At 43.6% G+C, this 24,227-nt stretch overlaps 1 pseudogene; it reads right to left on the minus strand.

Annotated features, from left to right (window-relative positions):
* Window positions 1–307: 307 nt before the first annotated feature.
* Window positions 308–16,252, minus strand: LOC113186187 (zinc finger protein 667-like; annotated as a pseudogene).
* Between the last annotated feature and the right edge of the window lie 7,975 nt (window positions 16,253–24,227).

Consider the following 24,227-nt stretch of genomic DNA (forward strand, 5'->3'; position numbering starts at 1 on the left):
TTAAGTGTTCTCAAATGACACCAAAGCCTGTTAAGCCCGTGAGAGAATATATAGGTTAATTAGCCCGATTTAGCCAACCCACAATAAATACATTCAATAAAGATTGAATTAAATTGAATTGAATTAAATTTGATTTTTTAAGACTTAAACAGCAATGAGTTTTAAGAGCAACGAAAACACAAAAGAGGGGGAAATGGAAGTTCAGGTTCCTTGGGGGAGTAGGGTAAGTGCACTGAGTAGTTTCGGACGCGGCTAAGGTCAGTGTGTGAAAACGTCTAGAGCAAATGTATTGCTAGAAAAGTGTTTGTCAGTGGGTGGGGGGAGACGTGTGCTGGGGACATCGGTATCGTCTAGACACACCTCCCTGCCTCGACTGGAGGGAGTATGGCTGGTCCCCGTGAGCCAAGGCCAGGGTGCTGCCGAGCACCAGCAGCAGAAAGAGCACCCACACCCGGTGACAGTCACCCAGGCCAAGGAGTCTGTGGTATAGAGTTTGAGAAACCCTGTCCTAGAGGAAAAGTGGAAGAGAAAAATTACTGAGGAAAGAGACTTCTCCAACCAGAAAGAAGAGAAGAAAATTTTGGGGAAGGGGGTAGACAGAACAAACAGAAAACATAAAGTAAAATAATAGAAGTAAATTCAAAAGAGAATGGACGTGGGGCTGGGGTTGTGGCTCGGTGGTAGAGCACTTGCCCCTCATGTGTAAGGCCCTGGGTTCGATCCTCAGCACCACATAAAAATGAAGGTATTGTGTTCATCTACAACTAAAAAATACTTTAAAAAATTAAGTGGACTATGATCCAGCAGAGACAAGATCATATTTTTTCAATGTAAATAGTAAGGTTTTAAGTATTTTTAAAAGACCTACATAGAACATAAAGATACAGAAAGACTGGAAGTAAAAAGAGAACAAAAGGTATTCCAGGAAAATCCTAACCAAGGAAGCTTTTGTTATATTACTATCCTATAAAACAGGCTTGAAGCCACAAAGCATTAAAGCACCATTACATTATCCTAAAAAGTTTCAGCTCATCAGGAGGATAAATTAGTTCTAAACATATTTCGTGTCACAACACGGTTTCAAAATAGACCAGAACTGACTCAGCCATGGGGAGAATGGCCTAGGTCACCACCACATGAACATACTGATAGCTGACACCTCTGCAGCCCGGACGATGAGCATCTGCTGTTGAGCACACTCCAGTGCAGTTCTTTATGGAACCCAAGACACCACCTGTTATAAGATGCACCATTAGTATTTGAACCCCTGGGAGAAAAGGAAAATGTTGTCCCCTAAAATATGTCTCATATGATGGCAGGGCACAACTCAACGTCAGAGGTGTTAAAGTGTGTGTGTCTCTGTGTGTGTGTGTGTGTGTGTGTGTGTCTGCATCTGTGTGTGTGTGTGTGTCTGCATCTGTGTGTGTGTGTCTGTATCTGTGTGTGTGTCTGCATCTGTGTGTGTGTGTCTGCATCTGTGTGTGTGTGTCTGTATCTGTGTGTGTGTGTGTGTGTGTGTGTAGAGAGAGAGAAAACAAATATGGCAGTGTTAATAGTGACCTAGATGGAGGGGATCTCAGCCTAAAACCTCATGAGGCACTGGGTTCAATCCTCAGCACCACATAAAAATAAAGGTATTGTGTTTTTTTTCCTGGAATATCTTTTGCTGTTTTTTTTACTTCCAGTCTTTCTGTATCTTTATGCTCTAAAGATATCTTTATGTTTTCTAAAGGTTTAAAATTTTTCAAAATAGGAGTTGGGGAAAATTAGAATGAAAAGGCAAATCATAACAAAGAGTCACCATTCCCACAGGTTTTCAATTTCCATGTGTGTTCAAAACAGCACTTTTAAAATTAAAATTTTAATAGACAGAACGGGAAACTATCATGCTAAGTGAAATAATCCAAACTCAGAAAGCCAAAGATTGAGATTAAATAGAAAATTTAAGTCAACTAAAACACCATAAAGCATATGCAAGAGAAAAAACTAGTAAAAATCTTCCGGGTAAAAGATTATATTGTGTACAGATTATCCTGATGCCACAGTTGGACTATTTCTGTCCCTTCAAAATTCATGCTGAAATCTCATCCCCAGTATATTCAGCAGTGGAACTCGTGGGTGGTGGTTAAGTCTTGAGGACAGAGCCCTCAAGAAGGGAATTAGTGACCTAATAAAGGAGGTTCCGGGGAGCCGTTCACCTCCTCTGCCACCGTGAGAACAAATGGAAGGTACCATCCATGACAAACAGGTCTTCACCAGACACCCATCTGCTGATACCTTGATATTGCACTCCCAGGTTCCAGAAGCATTAGCAAAACACATCTATGAATTGCTGATTCTGAACAGTCTAAGACACCTGGCTTCTTTAAAATCAAATTGAAATTGTTTTTCAACTTCAACTTTACATAAGAAGTCACCCAGAGTTCTGCATCATCTTGGCTCCACTTTTAAGTTTTGTTTCTTTGCTGCTAAAATATAGCCCTGATTATAGATGAAAAGTTAAACCTCAGTGGCAAACTTTCTTTTATTGTTAAAAGTCATCTTTGAGCACAAGAACTCATGATGGAATATTTTTACCAAGTGAACGTTTCAAAATTTAGCTCTCTGGCTGTTCAGATAAGCCCAGTTTTGGAGAATTCTAGATTAATGGCCAAATGTTTTCAGTCTTTGATACTCTGATCATCCTTAGAGGCAGATATGAGGATTGGGGGGCTTCTATGACCTCAATTTTGTTTTTCCTCAAAAACTGACTCTCATTTCCTACCAAGATGGAGTCCTGAGGCTATGACCATCACCAGGAGTTAAATTGCTGTCCTAGAAATGCCTTTGGTTACCACTGCATTCTCACCAATAGACGAGGAATCCAAACACAGGAGCTACAAGAGGGAGGGAGTAACTAATGCAGGAAAAAATTTGTTCAAAAAAATCTAATAAATTCCCTTTCTTTTTCTAGCCTCACAGAAATTCATGGAGAATACCCAACTAGACCATATAGCTTTAAAAAAACAGCACACACACACACAAAAAATGTTGCATTTGTCAAATAAAGTCGGGGGGGGGGGGGACCGGAGGTGTGGCTCAGTAGTGGAGCACCTGCCAAGTATGTTCAAGGCCCTGGGTTTGATCTCCAGATTAAGAAACATAACAGATAAAAATAAAGTGAGGGGAGTTTCATACTCAGATGCTTCCTGTTTAAACCAGAGGAAGCTTTAGAGGCAGATCACAATGCCAGGTGTGGCCGGCTGATACCCTGCACGCCCAGACTTCAGGGCCTTTAGGAAGCCGCTCAGAGAAGTGAGGCTGGTGACTGCAGACTCTGAACACAGGAAGCTCTCTGCAAACCCTCAACCCCGTTAGTTACCCTCGCAGCCTGCCCCAGCATCCTGTGTCAACGGTAATTTGAACATTTTAATAAATAACAGCTTTACTGAGAAATAATTCAGAAACCAGACAATTCACCCATTGTTTTTTTCTAATCACAAAACAGAACTCTATCTTTACTTCTTACATGTTTTCCACCCTGGAAATAGGTAAATAGCTAAAATGAGAGGAGCCCAGTATATACACCTAGAGGTTCCCCAATGTCTTCGTCTGCTTGGGCTGATATAACAAAATACCACAGACGGGGTGACTTAAGGAGCAGAAATTAACTTCTCACAGTTCTGGAGGCTGGACTTCTGAGATCAGGATGTCTGCCTGGGCAAGTGCCCGCGAGGGTTCTTTTCTTGGTTTGCAGGTGACTGACTGCCTTCCTGTGTTCTTACATGGTGCAGAGAGTAAGCTCGGTGGACTCTTACGAGAACAGTGACCCATTGTGAAGACTTTGCCCTCATCTAATGCTAAAATGTCCCCCAGACGCCCCATTTTCAAACACCATACATTGAGGTTTGGGGCTTCAGCATGTGATTTTTGGGGGAGACACAACACATTTAGTCTGTAACATATTTCACCAGTCACTTATTGCACACCAATGTTACATGAAAAAAAAAACAATGTTTATAAATATAAACAATTTTTTTTCAAATAAAAAATCATTTTTCCCTGCTCTGAAGTTTCTCATTTTTTCACTCCCTCCTGGTTCTTTCCCACTAGCCTGTCTTGGCCATATTCAGTTTTCACACTGTGTCTTCATATTCATGGAGACAGCATGGTAAGACCGCTGCTACACACTTACGAGTGCTGTCTTTATCCACCTAAAGACTCAGTGTCAGGTGAAAGCAGCATCCTGTTTTGTCAGGAAGTCCCTTTTATGTGATAGTTCTAGTTTCTGAGGAACCAACTCAAACTCTTTCTTCATGTGAACTCAAATCAGGCTCAATGCCCCACCTAAAAAAAAAAACAAAACAGTTTTTGCAATTGCATTCTGTTGTATGTGGCCAGTGAAATATCTTCAAAACTACACTAGAAGAAAAATAGCCTGTGTTCTCAAAGACTTATCTAATCTCCTGAGCTTGTCTCAGTTGATATCAAAGCCACAAGTCAAAAGTCACCAGCGACTTCTGCTCTTTGACTTTCAAAACTAGACCCATCATCAGATCATCCCATATATTCAAAATATATTAGACCTCCCTACACAAAGGTTTAACCTACAAGTTTGGGGCTTTATGATGGTACAGAAGCAATATGTACTGTAGAAACCGTGTTTCAAATGGTGATCTTTTCCAGGCTAGCAGCAGGCCATGGGACACTCTCTTATGAAGCTGGGCAGCCGCAGAGGGCACAGCTCCCAGTCAGCCGTGTGATAATGTGGGTGGATGACCAGCACCCGACACTGGGCTGCATGGTAGTTTAAGTGTGTTGTTTTTTATATTTTCAGCCTCTGATAAGTTTTATTAGGACTCGGCCCCATCCTAAGGAACATCTGAGAAGACCCCAGTATATACATCAAGGAACATTTCCCCCATGCTTCTGACCGCCTCTTCCATAACCTCATTCTTTAGATTTGACAGATTTAAAACATTAGATCTTTTCTTCACAATGTGTGTTTGGGGGCTGGGGTTGTGGCTCAGTGGCAGACGCACTCATCTAGCATGGGTGAGGCACTGGCTTTGATCCTCAGCACCACATAAAGATAAATAATAAAGGTATTATGTCCATCTACAACTAAAAAATAAAATAAAATCCAAAATGCCCCCAATCTGAAACTTAAAAAAGAAATAAAAAACAGAATGCATGTTTTGATGTCAAATCAGGGACCAGCTCCAACTATATGTCTTCCTATGCTTGTTACATTCACAGAGTTTCTCTGAAGAATGATTTCTCTGATGTCAAATAAAGTCTGTACCACTGCCTTTCCACGTTCTACACACGCAGGGTTTCCCTCAGGGATCACTCCTTTCATGGAGGATGTGCACTGACTAAAGGCCTTCCTACATGTTTTGCATGAGCACGGCTTTCTCTCCAGTGTAAATTCTTTCATACAGGCAAGATGTGCAGTCTTCCTTTCCACACTGATCACATTCATAGGGTCTATCTTCAGTATGAATTCTCTTATGTCAAATAAGAGATTTGGTGGCTGAATGCTTTCCCACATTCCTCACACGGATAGGGTTTTTCTCCAGTATGAATCCTCTGATGTTCAATAAGAAATGACTGGCGGACAAGTACTTTACTACATTCATTGCACTTGCAAGGTTTCTTTTCAGAATGAATGTTCTGATGTGTTTTAAGGTTTGAAGTTCCAGAAAACATCTGTTCACATTCCTTACACTCAAAGAGCTTCCTCTTCCTTTTGTGGACTTTCTGATGTTGGATAAGGAAGGGATGAATGCCAATCACAGACCTTCTCGCCTTTATTGCATCTATACAGCCTCTTTGCACTATGAAATCTTCAAAGCAGAATAAGGATTGAAAGGCACCTAAAATCTTTATCACATTTATCACATTTGTAGGGTTTTTCTGAAGTGTGAATTTGCTGATAAAGTGGAAGGGGTGCAATCCTACTAAAGGTTTTCCCACATTTTCTTCATTTAAAGGCATTCTCTAAACGGTGACTTCTCTGCAGCACACTCTGACTTAAGACCTTCACACTTTTATGGGGTTTCTCTCTAACATGAATGTTTTCATGTGTAACAAGGGCTGGTTTCTTTTTGAAGCCTCTGCCATATTCATTGCATTTATGTATTTTCTTTTTGCTCTGAATTCTCTTCTGAACTAAAAGGGATGACTTCCGACTGAAGGCTTTCCCACATTTTCTGCACTGGTAGACTCAACAAATTTGGAGAGATGGGCATGGACTCAAGGCCTTCCCGTTAAACGTTTCCTTTCCATTATGAATTTTTCTATGTAGAATAAGGGTTATTTTTTTAATTGAACCTTTCCCCACTTTTATCACATTCATGGCTTTTCTTTCCATTGTGAGCTCTCTGGTGAGGAGTGGGAGATGAGATCTGACTGACAGCTTTTCTACAATTACACATTCATAAGGTCTCTCTCCAATATGTGAGTTCTCATGAAGTTTAAGAGAGAAACTTCAACTAAATTTTTCACCACAGTAATTGCATTTTAAATATTTCTTCCCTGAATTTATCTTTCTTAGGGGTTTGGTTTGGAATGAATTTTTGTTGTAGCCCCACTTCTCTGTGGAAATCTTTTGTTTTGCAGAAACTGGTTTCTGATAACCCTTTGCCTGGATTTGTTGCATTGATTTGGTGGTAATTTCTTGGTCTAATACTTAGACCCCGAGTCTGGGCTCCTGAGTCTTCTTCGTGGCACCACTATTCGGGGTACTTTCCCTTTCTCCAGTAGGGTGATGACATTTGGCCTCCAAGAGGAAAAACTCAGTGAAACCAGGTTCCTATAGTTCCCAACAGGACATCTTCATACAAATCCTTCTGAATGAGGCTCAGCCATTCCCACTCCTCCTGGAAGAAGTAAATGGCCAAGTCCCCAAGAGTCACTAGTGCCTTGGATTCTGACGTGCAGTGGACATCCTTTCTGCTCCCTTGAGAGTCCACCTTCAAAGAGGTGAAGTGCAGGAGGGACAACAATGGATAGTTTGAAGCCACTGGTAATGTGGCTTATAGCAGCAACAGGAAACAAGTACAATAAGTTTCCGTGGTTTTCCTTCCAATTTAGGAACCCCCCCCCCAAAATGGACTTCTTTTGTTTTGTCAGTGAGTGGCTTGATGCTGTGTCCCAGCTGGAGCCCACCACCACAAGTGCACAAGAACCCCCACTGCTTGTGAGATCCCCTGCGGGACCCTGGCCCACCGCGATTCACCCATTTAAAGTGTGCCTCCCGAAGTTCTTAACAGAGAAGGACTTTAGGTGCCTTTCAATCCTTATTCTGCAATCATGACCACTCGCTACAGGACTTTCATCACCCCCCAAAAGAGGCTCCCCACCTATTAGCAGCCACTCCCATATTCCTGCCACCCGGTCCCTTCCCGGGCAACCCCTAATCTACTTTCTGTCAATGGATTTGCCTATTCTGGACATTTTGTGTAAGTGCAATGATACAGAATGTGATACTTTGAAGCTGGATTCTTTTTCTAAGCATGTTTTGGGGGTTCATTGGGCTGTAGTGTGTATTGATACCTCATTTGTTTTAATTTAAACATAACATAAACATAACATTCTAGTTTATGGATAAACCACAACTTGTTTAAATCACTCATCTGTTGATGGGCATTTGTCTGTTTCCATTTTTTATGACGATGAGCAACACTACTCTGAATGTTCATGCACACATTTTTGTGTGGATCACATTTTCATTTCTCTTGGGTCTACACCTAGAAGTAGCATTGCTGGCTCATATGATAACTTCATGCTTAGCTGTTTGAGGAACTGCTGGGCTGTTTTCAACAGCAGCATAGCATCTTGTAACACTGTCTTTTCATGGTATCTCAACCCACTATTAGCAAGGAACTCATACTACAGTCCAAGACCTGGTCTCCCCAGCCCTTGGAACAACAAAGATGCTAACAGATGTTTGCAGAGACTTCTGCCATTTTCAAGTTTGCCACTCTTCACTGCCTATCTTCCTCAGTCCACCAATAACCTTGAGACTCACTGGGAGATGGAAAAACATTTTTTGTTAGAGCTTTGCATGCATTCACTGCCCCTACCCAAGCTAAGTCCCTGTTTCCTTTTCCTTAATGAGTATACTACTGTCTCATACTTTCTACTGCCAGCTCTTCCACTGGTCCAGTGATTCCAGGATTTCCCTGCATGGATTTCATGGCTTTGCCTGTCTGATTTGCATCAGAGGAGCAGAGTGATGGGAACTGGACTTTGTACCAGTCACCTTTCTGTTGCTATAACAAATACCTGATATCAACTTTTTATAAAGAGAAAAGGTTTATTTTGGCTCACAATTTTGGAGGTTTCAGTGCGTGTTGGCCTATTGCTTTTGGACCTGTTGTGAGGCAGCACATCATGGCAGAGCACATGGTGAAGCAAAGGGTTCACCTCACGTCTGGGAAAACAAAGCAGAAGAGTCCAGGATCCCACAATCCTCCTCAAGGACACACCCTCAATGACCCATGGTTAAACACCCCTGGGTTAATCCCCCCTTCGCCAAAAAAAAAAAAAAAAACCAATTCCATTGAGAATTGAAACTATTCTCAGTCTGAACTGCAAATGAGGCCTTTAAAATAAATTCCAGACCCAAAGGATAGCAGGAATATAGGCAAGAGAATCTGGTTCCAGGTTATTATAGAGAAATAAGGGGGCAGGTTGCTGCCAAGGACTGAATCCAGTGGATACCAGGAATAGATTCTTTTGATTCTCCTCAAAAAGGGCCGAGAAGAGACATTCAGAGAGAAGGAGGGTGGTCAGCAGGCTCGAGGGCTCAATGTTGGATAAACTTCCCGCTGCTTTTTCAATGACGAATTTCCCTCCCCAGCAAATTTCCCTAGATTAAAGGTGATTCTCTGGGTTGTGGTTAACCAGTTCCTCACATTGTGAGCCAGGCTGGAGAATTCGATGTTGAGGGGACACTGAAGTGCCCTGTAGCTTTTTTTGTTTGTTTTTTAGGTCTTGGTGGGGGTTTTTTGTTTGTTTTTTGTTTGGTTTGGTTTGGTTTGGGGAATTTCCTTCACCCTTACTCTGTGGCTTTTTCAGCACCCTCAATCCCCTTATCTCTGGGATTTCACAGGGTCTTCTAGCCTCGCAGGGGAGCGCTCATTCCCTCGACCCCCTCCATTACACTTGCCTCAGCTTTGATTTGCCATCTGCTCTTTCCTGTCTGACTAGTTTCTCTGATGGAAAAGCCAAGCAGCAAAAATAGCAGGTGAATAGTTTCCTCTTGGTTCTCAGTTAACAAAACACCTTCTACCCAGAGCAGTGGCCCTTCGCCTCCGCGCTCTTCCTGCCCCTACTGTGGCTTCACTAACCAGTGCACACCGTGTGCATATATTAAAATGTCACATGGAACCCCATTAGTGTGTGCACTTAAGTCATGTTCTTTAAATTAAAAAAAAAAAAGCCTCCCAGGATTCTTGGCTCATTCTTGTGGTACAGTCTTAGCAGCAGTCCTTTTAGAAGGTCAAAGCCACTCTGAATCGGTCACTTTCACTGGGTGCCCACTGTGTCTTTAGAATGGATCCAGTTTGAGAGATGCTTACAAATCAGGTTTAAAGTAAATGTTTCGAGGAATGTTTACAAGTCATATTTACTCTCATCTTTACACATTACGAGTCATAATTTAAATTTTTCCTCTTTATTTTCTTTAGTCCTGGTGGGCAGACTTAATCTGACGAGCTGCAACGATGGAGGAAAGCTAACCAGATATTCTTTTTTTTCAATATTTTTTTTTTTACTGGTAGATGGACACAACACCTTTATTTTATTTGTTTATTTTTATGTGGAGCCGGGGATTGAACCCAGTGCCTCCTACATGCTAGGCAAGCGCTCTGCCACTGAGCCACAGTCCCGGCCCCACCAGATATTCTTCGTAGATGTTTCTCATTGAATTGAGGTTTCCCTGCCAGGACTGACAGGAGCGAAAGGCCAGGGCTTGACCGTGAGCTGGAGATTAACATGATGCCAACTAAGCCTGTGGTGACTGTGTCCTTATCTCTGTAAGGCTCTGTAGTCTTCAGAGGTTCTCACAGTCCCAGGGAGGAGGCTGCAGGCACCATCTGCAGAGCCCTCCACAGCCTTACCAGGGGCCCATCTCCATTTTCTAAAACACACCAACTGCCCACCAGTGCACCTAGGTTCAGGGTACCCAGGGGTTCCTTGCCTGATTCTTACAACTTCTCCATTTTAAATGATTTCAAAATAAAACACAAAAGTTGAAAATAGAAAAGAAAAGGAACTCCAGCTCAGCTCTCGGCCACGGCCTGCATCTGATCATACACGGAGATCCACGTTGAGGTCCTGGTAGCACCAGGAAAATCTGCAGCACACAGGGAAAGCGTGATGGGGTGGGGGTGCTTTTGTATATGGCATTGGGACTGACATTCTCCTGGTTTGTCTTGTGGAAGACTGAAGAGAAAGCAGGGCATTGAAGGTGGGCTCTGGAGACAGACGTCAGCTCACCAGAGGGACCACCCTGCCATCAGGGCCTTGGTCTAAGGGAAGGAGCAGCCCCAGAAGCAGATATCTCCTTCTCGGCATGAAGCTGACCTTCAGGGCTGGGAGACCTTGAAGAGGAGGGGATGCTGATTCCTGAGCTGGCAGGAGTCTGAGCAGGCAGTGATGACTGCCAAGGCTCGTGGGTGGTGTCTAGTGTTTGCTGAGGAGGCAGAAGTGCAGGCTGTGCGTCCCACGATTCGCTGTCACTGGTTGTTGGCTCATGGAAAGGCTCACCCCATTCCTCAGTTTTGTTGGAAGGAACCCTCAAGCCTGATGGCTCGGGGTAGACACTTGCCTAGCATGTGGAAGGCCCTGCGTTCAGTCTCCACCAAAGAAGGAGGAGAAGGAAGAAGAAGAATTAGGGAAAGAGGAAAGAAGTCATACTCACCAGTTAAAAATAAAATCTCTGCTTTGGATCTAAAATAGGAAAGATCAGGTGGCAGGTGCTTCTTTGAGCTCATTTCAAGGGATCTAACACTAAGGGATGCAGCAAGACTGTGATGCTAACAACCAACTCATTTTAACAGTAAATTCTAGAACTGGGCTGGGGATGTGGCTCAAGTAGTAGTGTGCTCGCCTGGCATGCCTGCGGCCTCAGCACCACATACAAACAAAGATGTTGTGTCCGCCGAACACTAAAAAATAAATGTTAAAATTTTTTCTCTCTCTCTCTAAAAAAAAAAAAAAATTCTAGAACTGGATCACAATATGATGTCTGTGCCTCCGGAATTGGAGGATCTCAGAGTATAAGTATAATAAGAAACCATATGAAACTAGCAAAGATGTTGGGTAGTTGTACTGGATTATGTCGCATCCTCCAAAATTCACGTCCATCCAAAATCTCAGAATGGGACTTTATTTGAAACCAGGGTTTTGGCAGACATGAGTTAGTTAATTTAAAATAAAGCCATACTAGATTAGGATGAATCCTCATCCATTGCCTGGTGTCTTTATAAAAAGGGAAACAAAGAGACAAAAAGGACAGCCATACCCATGGGAACTGAGTGCAGATAAATAGAGACTGGTTGATGCTTTTACAAGGCAAGGAGCTCAGAGGACTGCAGGCCGCCATTGGAGCCAGGAAGAGGCAAGGAAAAATCTTCGTCTGGAAGCTTTGGGTAGATCATGGCTCTGCCAACACCTTGACTTTAGACTTCTGGAATCCAGAACTCCGATAGAACCTGTTCTTATTGTTTGAACAACTCCCTTACCGGGAATTTGCCAGGGCAGCAATGGGAAACTTGAAACCGAGAAAGGACGTGTGGCTCTATCCTGACCAGTTTTAATGTTTTTATGTCCCCCAGAACTTTTTTTTTAGGGTGAGGTTTCCCTAAGTTGCCCAGGCAGGCCTTGAACTCAGTGTGTCGAATGGGAAGGAGAAGGAGGCAAATGACTGCTCCAGGTCAAGTACAGGAAGCCACACATCCTTTCGTTGCAAGGGACTTACCTGATGGGGACGGGGCCTGTTGACTCACTGCCTCTTTTCCTGAGCTCTTGTTCAGAAAATGTTCAGCCCAGCCCACCCAATTCCTGGGCAAACAAGGGAGGCAGGGAGCCTGTGTCATCTCCAGAGATTCCCCATGATTTTCTTCCTGATCAAGTTCATGGTTACTTCTCCTGGCTGCCTTATCACTCTTGGTGAGACACAGCTGACCAGCCGTACACAATGTCTTTGTTTCTTTGTTCCCCCAGAACTTTTTCTTTAAGGTGAGGTTTCCCTAAGTTGCCCAGGCAGGCCTTGAACCCAGGATTCTACTGCTGGGATTAAAGTGGTGTGCCACACGCTCCAGCTTCCTCAGAGCTCTTAGTTAAATAGCCGCTAACTAATGAGCCAGCCTTTTATGAGCCCAGATTTATTGCTCTTGATTTATGAATAAAAATATGCCCAGGGGCTAGGGATATAACTTGGCAGTAGCACGCTTGCCTAGCATAAGTGAGGCCTTGGGTTCTATCCTAGTAAATATTAACAAAAACAACTATGATCATTATTATCATACTCTAGCAAAAAATATTAGACTTATGGGAATGTTATCTATAAGCAGGATAATCATTACAAAGACAGATTTTAAATTGGGTTGAACAATGCAATAAAAACAGCAAAAGTGGGCAGCCTCAACTCATGTTCTGTTTGCCTTTTGTCCAGGGCCTGCCTTTCAAGGTGGCTGCCAGTGAAGGGTGCCTTGCATATCTGTCCCCATGGAGTGGATGGAGTGGGGTAACAGGAGTCAACTCTTATTTAGTGCTTCCCGTGTGAAGGCCCTGTTCTAAGCACTTTTACATTTTTTATTTGATTCCCACAACAACACAATGAAGCAGATACTATTATTCCCCTTGTTTTTTAGAGAAGGACACAAAGGCATGGAAAGGTTAAGTAACTTACCTACGATCACACGGGCAACATTTGAACCCAACTAGCCTGGCTCCAGAATACGTGACAAGCAGACTCTAGGATGGCCACCTGTAATCTCCACCTCCTGGATTCACACCTTTTGTGTAATCCCCTCCCCTTTTGTGCAGAAGGTGCAATATGACTGGCTTCTAGCCAATAGAATGGGACCCAGGTGACAGGATACCACCTCCTTACTTAGGTTTCATTGATTGTGATATATATCTTGCTGGCTTACTCTATTGCCTTCTCGGATGGCACACTCCAGCAAAGCAAGCTGCTGGGTAGAGAGGCCCACGTGGCAAAACCTAAAGATACTCTAGCCACCAGCCAGCAAAATACTGAGGTCCTCAATCCAGCAAACCCCAAGGAACTGAATTCTACCAATAACCACAGGAGCTTGGAAGTAGATATTTTTCTAGTTTAGTGTTTGGATGAGACCCTAACCCTGGCCTACACCTTGATTATAACCTTGTGAGAGACCTCAAACCAAGAAGCCTGCTAAGTGTCTCTGGATTTCTGACCCACAGACTCTATGAAGTAGTAAATGTGTGTTGTTTAGGCTAAGATTGGGGCTAATTGTTATGCAACAATCAATAACTAATCCATCCCTGCTGGAACTGACTTACAGCTTGACCACAACTTGCTGACCATGCACTATCTCTGGATCTCAATCCTGGTCAAATGAGACCAACTCATTCCATTTATTCACTCAACTACTGTCTATTAACTGCTAGGAACACAGTTCTAGGTATTATCTAAGTAAAAGAGAGAATGAGACAGAGTCCCTGCATGTAAATATGTCATGGCAGATTGCAGCAAGTGCCAGGAGGAAGCATACAGCAGAAGATAGTAGATAAAAAATGTCGGGGCCAAAAGCGGGGCCAGGGGTGGCTCAGTAGAAATGAAACATTTGAGTGAGAGACCTGAAGGAGGCAAAAGAGCAAGATTTGCAGATATTCAGGGAAAGCTGTGTCCTCGCTAAGGGAAACAGCCAGCTCAAAGGCACTGTGTGGGAACATGGTTTGCCAGGATCAAGGCTTGGCAAGAGGTCCAGTGTGGCTACGGCAGAGGGACCCTGGAGGGGAGTGAAGACACCCTCAGAATGTCCTCACAGTGCACAGTCCACGGGCAGTGGATGGAACCCAGAAAAGCCTACATCCAAAACCCGAGGCCCTACCCCCCATCCTGAGGTGAACTTCTGAGGGTGACCCAAGGCAGTGCCTTGCAAACAAGGGATGTGCAAAGGTTATTCACAGGGAGGGCGACAGGAGGGGGTGGGGGCTGGGTGCTTCTGGTCTTCTCCTGTGCATGTGCACACTTATCCTCGACCTCAGTTAAAGCCTGGATTCCCTAACTTGGCCCAGTCCAAGGAGGTCCGGCCCACACTGTTGTGGAGTCCAAGAGCCAGCAACTTCATTTGAGTCCTGCATTACACAAGTTAGTCGTTTTATTGCCAGATTGCCTCGTGTGTATCTTTTACTGTTTTAAAAGATTTTAAAAAGACATCTGGGAGTCAGATCTGGCACCAGGTTATGATCTATTACGGTGTGTTTTCTGTGTAAGAATGACAACACACGGTCCCAGACTCGCCATAAAGGCCTTAGCCCCTTGTCACTGAGACTGGACTTATTTGAGACCTACTTATTTGTCCCCATGTTTTCCCTCTGAGGATGAGTTGGCCTCAATTCAAATCTACATTGCTTCATTTTTAAATGGGCTATCTTGAGGAAACGCCTTAAGACAGCAAAGACTTTGGTTCCAAGTACAAAACACCCAACCCAAATCATAGGAGCAGAGTTGAAAAAAATAAAACTCATGCATATGATTATCATGAAAGAGGGATAATAATAGACAAGAGATGTTGTTATGGTTTGGATATGAGGTGTCCTCCCCAAAGCTCCTGTGTTAGTGCAGAATATTCAGAGGTGAGATGATTATGAGAGTTGGAATCTAATCTGTCCATTTATTTGAATGTCTGGATGGTAACTGTAGGCAGGAGGGCTGTGGCCTGAGAAGGTGGGTCACTAGGGGTGGGCTCTGGAAGGGTATATCTTCCCGCTCCTGTCTCCCTCTCTCTGCTTCCTGGCTGCCATGAGGTGAGCAGCTTTCCTTCAGCCTTGATGTTCTGACCTTGAGCCCCGAGAAATGGAGTCCACCGTGGACTGAACCTCTGAAACCAGGAGCCAAAATAAACTTCCCTTCTCAACATTGTTCTTCTCAGGTGTTTTGGTCACAACAGCGAAAAGCTGACTAACAAGGATGTCAACACGCAAATCTGAAAAGTCAATAAAGGAAGAGCAGTTGGAGTAGTGAAGCCCAGAAACTAAGTATGTAGAGAAAGGTTCAGTCAATGAATAACTCAGAGCCCCCCAGAAAGGCTCAGGGTGGGACTGAGCTGAGTACCTCAGGAGGCAAGTCCAAGGATAAAGTTGAAACCAGGGCAATTGAGTGACAGTCTGGATATGAAGGTTTTAGTCCTTGGGGTTCATTCATTTCAGCTTCCACAAGGCTACCCTTCCTCAGATGCCACAGGCTTATTCTCTCTTAATAAAAATAAATTTTAAAAAATTGAGGGAGTAACATCAGCAAGGTACCTGTTGCCTGTCCCCACCCTACCCCCATACAAAAAGCCAACACAACACAGAGGAAAGAACTCTATTCCAACTGGAGCAGCTAGGAAACTCCTGGAGAATAGCAGGGAAGTAGCAAGATCCCTGTGCAGCACAAAAGCCCAAGACAGCACACAGAGTGGACACCAAAATGCTCTGCCTCTCCCATACTGTCTCGGCACACTAATCAGTTAAGAGCCCAAAAGGACTTCCTATAAGGAGAAGGCAGCTTGGAGATCCAGAAGTCTGCATTACCACTTGAGACAATGGAGCTCAAAGGCCCAGACACCATGTGGAGGATTGCCCAGAGTTCATGCATCTGTATTGCCACAGAATGGAATACTTCACCCCAGGAGCTAAGCCGCTATGGCTCAGCACCATCTTGAAACCAGACCCTCTGCTACAGTATGTCCAACCCTGGGGGCTAGTAACCCCAGTGTATTTCCATTCTTGAGGCTGGGCCATTTTCCCACCATGCTCACATGGGTGGCCGCAGCACCACAAACCCAGCTGTTCAGAGTTAAGGCCCTGAAGAAAGACAGAGACCACAGCTTCTCCAGGGTGTGGAGCTCCATTCCCCAGAGAGCAGGTGGACTCACACACAGAGGGGAAGCTGACACACAGCCAGCAGCCTGATTTGCCATGTGTGCCTGCACACAGTCCAACGGCCAGCAGGTCTGGGCTCCACCTCCCTGAGGAGCCTGCTACATAGGCAACTCACCTGCAGCATCGACACACTCCAAAACCCAACAGCTACCCAGGAGGCAGTCCCTGCCCCCTCACCATGAATGCACCACCACAACTGACCAGTGCCCACAACACTGAAACCAGGCCTAACAGTCTGCCAAGTAGTGACCCTGTCTCCTCCCTGGTCAACTGTACTACAGCAACTGTACACACTTAACCTGACCCAGCAGCCAGTCACAGAGCAGCCTCAACTTCCTGGTGAGTCTATAACACAACTAGCCAGCCCATGATACCTATCAATGCCCAAACTTAGCCCAACAGCAACCAGAAGACAGAAAGCCCTGCCCACCAGAAAACCTGCTCTACCACTAGCAGCCCACAGCATCTGCAGCTGCCATTGCCTGGTCCAGCCAGTGGGGCAGGAGTCCCACCCCCAAAATAACCATGCCACACCACTGCAGTCACAAATACACTCAGCCTAGACCACTGGATCAACTGCAGATGTCACGGATGAAGATTATAGCTGAAGAAATGGCACAGAAACAACATTGCTAAGCCCACTCTGGGTCGGAGCCAACACAACATGCACATGGCACTCAACCACAGGGAAAAGCCCTTCCCTACAAACAAAGAAGCAAACAAAACCAGAGAATTGGAAAAGGCAACTATTTCAACTAGATGTACAAATTTCAGTGCAGGCACATAAGAAACATGAAAAAGCAAGGAAACATTACCACTGCTCCAAGGGAACTCAATAATTTTCCAGTAATAGACTCCAAAGAAAAGGAAATTTATAAAATGCCTGAAAAGGAGATTTAAAAAGTGATCTTAAGGAAACTCAGCAAGAAACAAGAGAATACAAGCAGACAATTCAGTGAAATTGGGTAATACACATAATCTGAATGAGAAATTCAGTAAGTAGATATCATAAAAAAACCCAGAAAATTTGCAATTAAAGAACTCAATGAAGAAAATAAAAACACAATTTATAGCCACAACAAACTAATGAAACAGATGAAAGAATTTCTGAACTTGAAGATAAGATTTTTTAATTAACCCGGTTGTGGGGGAGGTGGAGCAAAACAGATGGAAAAAGAACAAAGAATGTCTGTGGGAAATGCAGGACACCAAGAAGTGGAGTCACATTATGGTGAGTGATAGAGAAGGCACAGTGAGGCCCAGAAGACATTTAATGAAATCATAGCCTGAAATCTTCCCAAGTCTGGGGAGAGATGTGGACATCCAGATCCACGAAGCTCAAAGAACCTCAGTTAGAATTAACCCAAAGAAGTTCTCTCCAAGGCACATTATAATCCAGCTGTCAAAAGTCAAAGAGAGAATTCTACAGCAAGAGAAAAATATCAATTCACATGTAAGGGAAGGCCCACCAGACTAACAGCAGATTTTCTGATGGAAACATTGCAAGCCAGGAGTGAAGAGATAATATATTCATTGAGATAATATATTCAGAGTGTTAAAAAAAAACAGTTAAAAATACTATAACCAGCTAGACACAGTGACTCCAGCTGCTTGCAAGGCTGACATAGGAGGATTGCTTAAGCCCAGGAGTTTGAGGCCAGACTGGGGAATATTGCAAGATCCCTCTCAAAAAAACAAATTAAAAATCCCCCAATGTTATAGGAACAAACGAGGCAGGGCACTGAAGATAGCAGGAAACAGTTTTATTTGGCTGCAGCCAGCTTCAGAGGGCACAGCTTTTGCTGTAATCAATTAATACCCTGAACCCCAAGTTCAGGGAATTTCAGAATTTTATACCCAGCATGTAAGGGGAGGGGCTCAGAAGTTCACAGTCTGCAGAAGTTCACATAAAAGCAGCTGTTTCTTTCGCTGTTCTGGGCAAGTTAACTCTTCAAGGACAACACCTGAGAAGGGGAGAGCTTCTTCTCCCCTTTCTTTCCTCCCCCTGCCAGCTGTTACCATGGAGCCCAATTGTAACTTATCTTAAAAATGTAGACATCTCTGAGAAATCCAGCCCAAGCCCAGAGGCCTTGTTTGCACATTTCTACAAGGTACTATACTGGATATGTTTGTGAAAAGCTAGTAAGGGGGTATCCAGCACCTGGAGTGCTGGTATCTTCTCAGCCAGTGGCCAAGTAAACAGGGCGACACAAAAATAGGAAGTTTATCTACATTGAACTCTTTTGCAGAGACTCTTTTGCTGACCTAAAATCAGTCTGGGTGAAGATTTCTGGAGAGGCCCAGTTAAGACTTTTCAGTGAAGAAAGGGGGTGCCACTTCAGTTCAACAAAAATGCTATATCCAGCGAAGCCATTCTTCAGAAATGGAGAAGAAATAAAGTCCTTCTCAGACAAGCAGAAACTGAGGGAATTCATCCACACCAGTCTGATTTTACAAGAAATGCTTAAGGAAACCTACATCTAAAAGCAAAAGGATAATAATGACCATAACAAAAACACACAAAATATGAAACTCACTGGTAGCACAAATGTGAGAGAAAAAAGAATCACACCTGAACATTATGGAAAACCACCAAACCGCAAAGATTAATAATAAAGAGAAAGAAAAGAATAAACAATATGCACAACAGCCATAAGGTAATTAACAAAATGACAACAGGTTGTTACCTATCACTAATAACCTTGAAAGTAAATTGACTAAAGTCCCTAGGTGAAAGATATAGACTGGCAGAATTAAGAAAAAAAAGACATAATCATATGCTGACTACAGGAAACTCACCCCACTAGTAAAGACTCATAGAAAGTGAAGGGATGGGGAAAAAATATTGAATACAAGCCCTGTGCATTGGTGCATGCCTGTATAACCAGTGACTAGGGAGGTTGAGGCAGGAGGATAACTGTTTCAAAGCCAGCCTCAGTGACTTACGGAGGATCAAAGCAACTTAGCAAGACCCTGTCTCAAAATAAAAAGGTCTGGGGATGTGGCTCAGTCATTAAGCACCTCTAAGTTTAATCCCTGGTACCAAAACAAAACAAACAAAAATATATTCAATACAAATGGAAACTAAAAGTGAGCAGGAATGGCTATACTCATACATGAAGAACAGATCTTATGCATCCAGAACTGGACCACACCAAGCAAACATTACTAGATCTAAAGGGAGAGATAAGACTCCAATATGATAATAGTTGGGGACTTCAACACCTCACTTTCACCAATGGGCTGATCAGACACAAAACCAGCAAAGAAACATTGAAGTTAAACTCTACTTTAGGCCAAATGGACCTGACAGATATGTGCAAGTCATTTCAGCCAGTGACTATGTTGTAGGGACAAACGAGGCAGGGCACTGAAGATAGCAGGAAACAGTTTTATTTGGCTGCAGCCAGCTTCAGAGTGCACAGCTTTTGCTGTAATCAATTAATACCCTGAACCCCAAGTTCAGGGAATTTCAGAATTTTATACCCAGCATGTAAGGGGAGGGGCTCAGAAGTTCACAGTCTGCAGAAGTTCACATAAAAGCAGCTGTTTCTTTCACTGTTCTGGGCAAGTTAACTCTTCAAGGACAACACCTGAGAAGGGGAGAGCTTCTTCTCCCCTTTCTTTCCTCCCCCTGCCAGCTGTTACCATGGAGCCCAATTGTAACTTATCTTAAAAATGTAGACATCTCTGTGAAGCCCAGCCCAAGCCCAGAGGCCTTGTTTGCACATTTCTACAAGGTACTATACTGGATATGTTTGTGAAAAACTAGTAAGGGGGTGTCCAGCACCTGAAGTGCTGGTATCTTCCCTGCCAGTGGCCAAGTAAAACAGGGTAACACGAAAATAAGAAGTTTATCTACATTGGACTCTTTCACAGAGACTCTTTTGCTGACAGTCCTAAAATCAGCCATGGTGAAGCGGGCTTTTCTTTGGAGAAAGGAGAGCCACTTCAACTACAGAATACAGGCTTCTCATTAGCACATGGAGCATTCCCCAGGACAGACAACATGTTAGGCCACAGAACAAGTCTCAACTAATTTTTAAAAACTGAAGTTAGATCTTGCATCTTCTCTGACCACGTGGAATAAAATTAGAAATCAACCATAAAAGAACCCCTGGGAATTGTACAGATACATAGAAACTAAACAGCCTGGTCCTATTTGACCACTGAGTCAATGAGCCTTGCTACCCAGGCACCGAGTGCAAGGGAAATTCAAAATGTTCTTGAAGCAAATGAAAGTATAGACACAACATACCGAGATCAGTGGGCTACAGAGAAGCAGGACTAAGAGGAAAGCTGATAGCAATTGACAGGTACACCTAAAGAGGAGAAAGTGTCAAATAACCTAATTGTGCAACTCGAGGAACTGGAAAATCAAGAGCAAATCAAACTGAAAATTAGTAGAAGTTTAAAAAATAACCAAGATCAGAGCAGAAATAAATTGCTATTGTAATGGCTTCAAAATATAATTAGTTAATATGTCAATGTTTGGTGTAATTTAGGGGAAGATGAATGATTAATGACAACCATGTGAGCACATTTCACCAATAGTCTTTGTGTTATTATTGTTGTTGTTGTTTTAATGACTTCTTGAAGGATCTGACTATGTTGTCTTATTCTTACATTGCAACATGTTCATATCCATAATAGGAGGAGCATCAATTCTGCCGTTGTCTTATACAATTATGCATTTACAGAATTATCTCTAATTTCCAATTTATATGCAGAAATCATGTGACATCCATTTTGTAATTATTAGATGAGTTAAAAAAATCAGATCAAGTAAATCGGTAGACATAGTCATGAACTCCAAAAGGGAACAAGTAGAAGCCACGCTGCACATTTCCACCTTGTGGGTTTCTATTCCTCAAGTGACATGTGATCTCTGATGTGACATGTGATCCTCTGTCATTTGGACTCAGTGAAGGTGCTAGTCCTAAGCCCTATATTAAATATTAGAAAAGTTGAATTTCTTTCTTTCTCCTTCCTTCCTTCCTTCCTTCCTTCCTTCCTTCCTTCCTTCCTTTCGTACTGGGGATTTACCACTGGGGTACTTTACCACTGAGCTACATCCACAGCCCTATTTTAAGACAGGGTCTCACTAAGTTACTGTGGCTGGCTTTGAACTTGCGATCCTCCTGCCTCAGCCTCCAGAGCCTCTGTGAATTTATTTCTTATTTAGTAATGCAAACTGAATTTCACCGTACCCCTGTGGACCAACACAAATCTCAGGATGACTGCACCCCAGTTTAGAAATGATTGCTTTAGAACCTTCCAGAAGAATGAGTTCACTTTTTTCTGGGCAGAGAAATGTGCAGAGTCACTTGCTGAGTAGAAGCCCAGCATCTTAGACTTTCGGGAGGTAGAAACAGTAGCTCCAGGAGCTCAAAGGGGAATCTGAGCAGTTCTACTCTAGAATCTCGAGATTTGCTTTTCCCCTTGGTGCTCTATCATCCTATTCCGTTTCTCTTCCCTGGAGTCGGGCAATTCAGTGAAAACTATGAACAGTAGGAACACTCAAGTAGCTTGATGCCAGGGGAATGGATGGTGGCAGGTATTTAAAGTGGAGACTGGGAGTATCTATAGGAGACAAGAAGAGGGCACAGAGCTCCAAGCAAAGGAAACAGCATATGTGAAGGCCTGTGTTCAGAGTGGCTTGAAGGAAGACTGAGACCACCTGCACACTCACTGCACACTGGTAAAGAGAGAGATTGTTTCCAAGTGACACTACAGGGGACAGCCACATCTCCTCCCAACTGGTACCTCGAAAACACACACTGGGCCTGGCTGAGTATGCATTCTAAAGTTGGTTTGTTGGTTGGTATGTTGGCTCTATCACTCTGGGGCCTTGGGCAAGTTATTTCATCTTATTTTCTTATGGGGACCATAACACTATATAGGTCCTCATGGTATCAAGAGGCTTTAGTTAATTAATGAAAAGAGCTTAGTGCAAAATCCAGCCTTCAATAAATCATATTTCCCCCAACCATGGAGGTTATTGTTCTTCTGTCCAGAAGGGCTCGGAGGGCTGGGGGAGATCTAGTCCTGCTAGAGAAACCCAAAGGGGCACACAGTCCCCACCAGCAAAGCTTCAGTCTCCAACCGCAGCTGGGCTGAAGTTTAAAACCACGCCTCCCACAAATCTCTGCCCCACCACTTCTCATTTTCAGCAGATGTTTTCCCACCAATGCCTACTTCTCAGAAGAACGTTAGCCATTAGCAGATCAGGTATCAGCTCCCACCGCCAAGACCTGCAAGTCACTTCCCCTGCTGCCGTCCTTCCTTCCATCCTAGTGGAAGAAACCTTCCTGGGGTGGCTTCCCACGGTTACATTTCCCTTCTCCCACAAATCCATGGTCTCCCTCCGGCTCCTTCTCAACTCTTCAATGTTCTTGAGTGTCTCCAATTTTAAAAAAGCCTAACTCCTCCATTCCCTCCACAAACTGTCCTTTCCACTGTCCTTCATAGATAGATTGAGTTAGGCTTGTCCAGTCTATCTGTGTTTTCTTACTTCCTGCTTATTCTTCAGGCCATCAAGTCTGGCTACCACAGTTTAACCTGTTATCTCCAAGATCACCACCTAATTTCACTAATTTTCTAGTGTTGCAACCCATTAGACTATTTTTGCTGTTACTTTTGCTGTTACTTTGACAGCTTTGTCGAATTTATTACACAGTTTTCAACCTACTAGAAAGAAAACAAATCACCAACAAGGGAACTGGGGAACTTGACCTTTTTCAGGACCGAGGTTTTTTGTTTTGTTTTGTTTTGTTTTCCTTTTTGCTACCAGGAAATAAAACTAAAAATTGTATCATCAAGTAAAAAAATTAAAATGGGGAGAAAATAATTCTCCAGGTAAATGCTTTTCCAATATTCCTATATATTGTTTTTCTTTACACTGTTACCTGACTTGCTTTTCTGCACATTTTCAAGGCACCTGGATCTGCTCTTGAGGATAAGCACATCACACAACACTTGGCTAATTGGGCAGGGTGCCCTGTTCTGAAGTGGTGGGGATAGGGTTGGGGGACAGGGGGAAAAAAACTACAACCTTCAGCCTCTGTCCCAAGGGAATGCCTCTCCAATCCTGGGGGATTCCCTCAGGGACTGAGGGGTGCCTCAGAAAAGTGCTGGGAACTGAGGAAGGGTTCAGTCCAATTCAGTCTCTCCCTTGTGAGCCAGAAGGGTCTCTGTGGATCCTCTCACATTAGATGCCCCATGCCCAGTAGATGCATGAATAAGTAACATCACCCCATGGGTACTGCAGGACCCTGTTATTGACACCTTCTTCAACAGCAGCCCCATCACAATCTGGATGTTATAGGAAAAGCAACCCCATTTGTCTGTGTAGAAATTGGCCCCTGGAGTGCTGGTTCTTAGAACTCTGAGCTGAGTTCATCAAGTCAGGCTCCATTTCTTCCTTGAACCTTATCAGAGGCAGGAATTACCTCCAGGCAGAGTGAATGGAGTGGTTACATCAATAGTTAAAATATGGAGCCGGATGCAATGGCACATACCTATAATCCTTGCAACTCAAGAGGCTGGCACAGGAGGATTGCAAGTTTGAGACCAGCCTCAGCAACTTAGTGAAGCTGTAAGCAACTTAACAAGACCCTCCTTCAAAATAAATTTAAAAAAAAAAATGGTTAGGAATGTGGCTCAGTGGCAATGTATTCCTGAGTTAAATCCCAGTTACCCCCCCCCCAAAAAAAATGTAAAGACACCAAATTTGTGAGTTGCCTTTACCTGCTTCCTAGTGCAGGGTTATTCCACAATTAGTGAAAGTATATACCTGGGGGATGCAAGACCATGCTTACATCAAAACTGAACAAGAAAAGCCTATTGAAGTAGGCCATCTCCTGCCCATCTTGCCTCCTTCCCCACTCCCTCCTGGTGCTTCTCTAAGGTTTTTCATTGCTGAGATCCTGATATCCATTTCTCCATGGCAATCATTTCCTCTAAAACAAGGAAGCAGCCTTCTTGGGGGAAGGGCTCCATGTGTGAAATAGAAAAGCCCCAGGGAAAGGGAACACTTCAGAGATCTGGACATTGAAAGAACAACCAGGTACCAAGCAGCAGAGGGTGGCACCTGGCTC

Source organism: Urocitellus parryii, chromosome 2, assembly GCF_045843805.1.
Source record: "Urocitellus parryii isolate mUroPar1 chromosome 2, mUroPar1.hap1, whole genome shotgun sequence".
Lineage (NCBI taxonomy): Eukaryota > Metazoa > Chordata > Mammalia > Rodentia > Sciuridae > Urocitellus > Urocitellus parryii.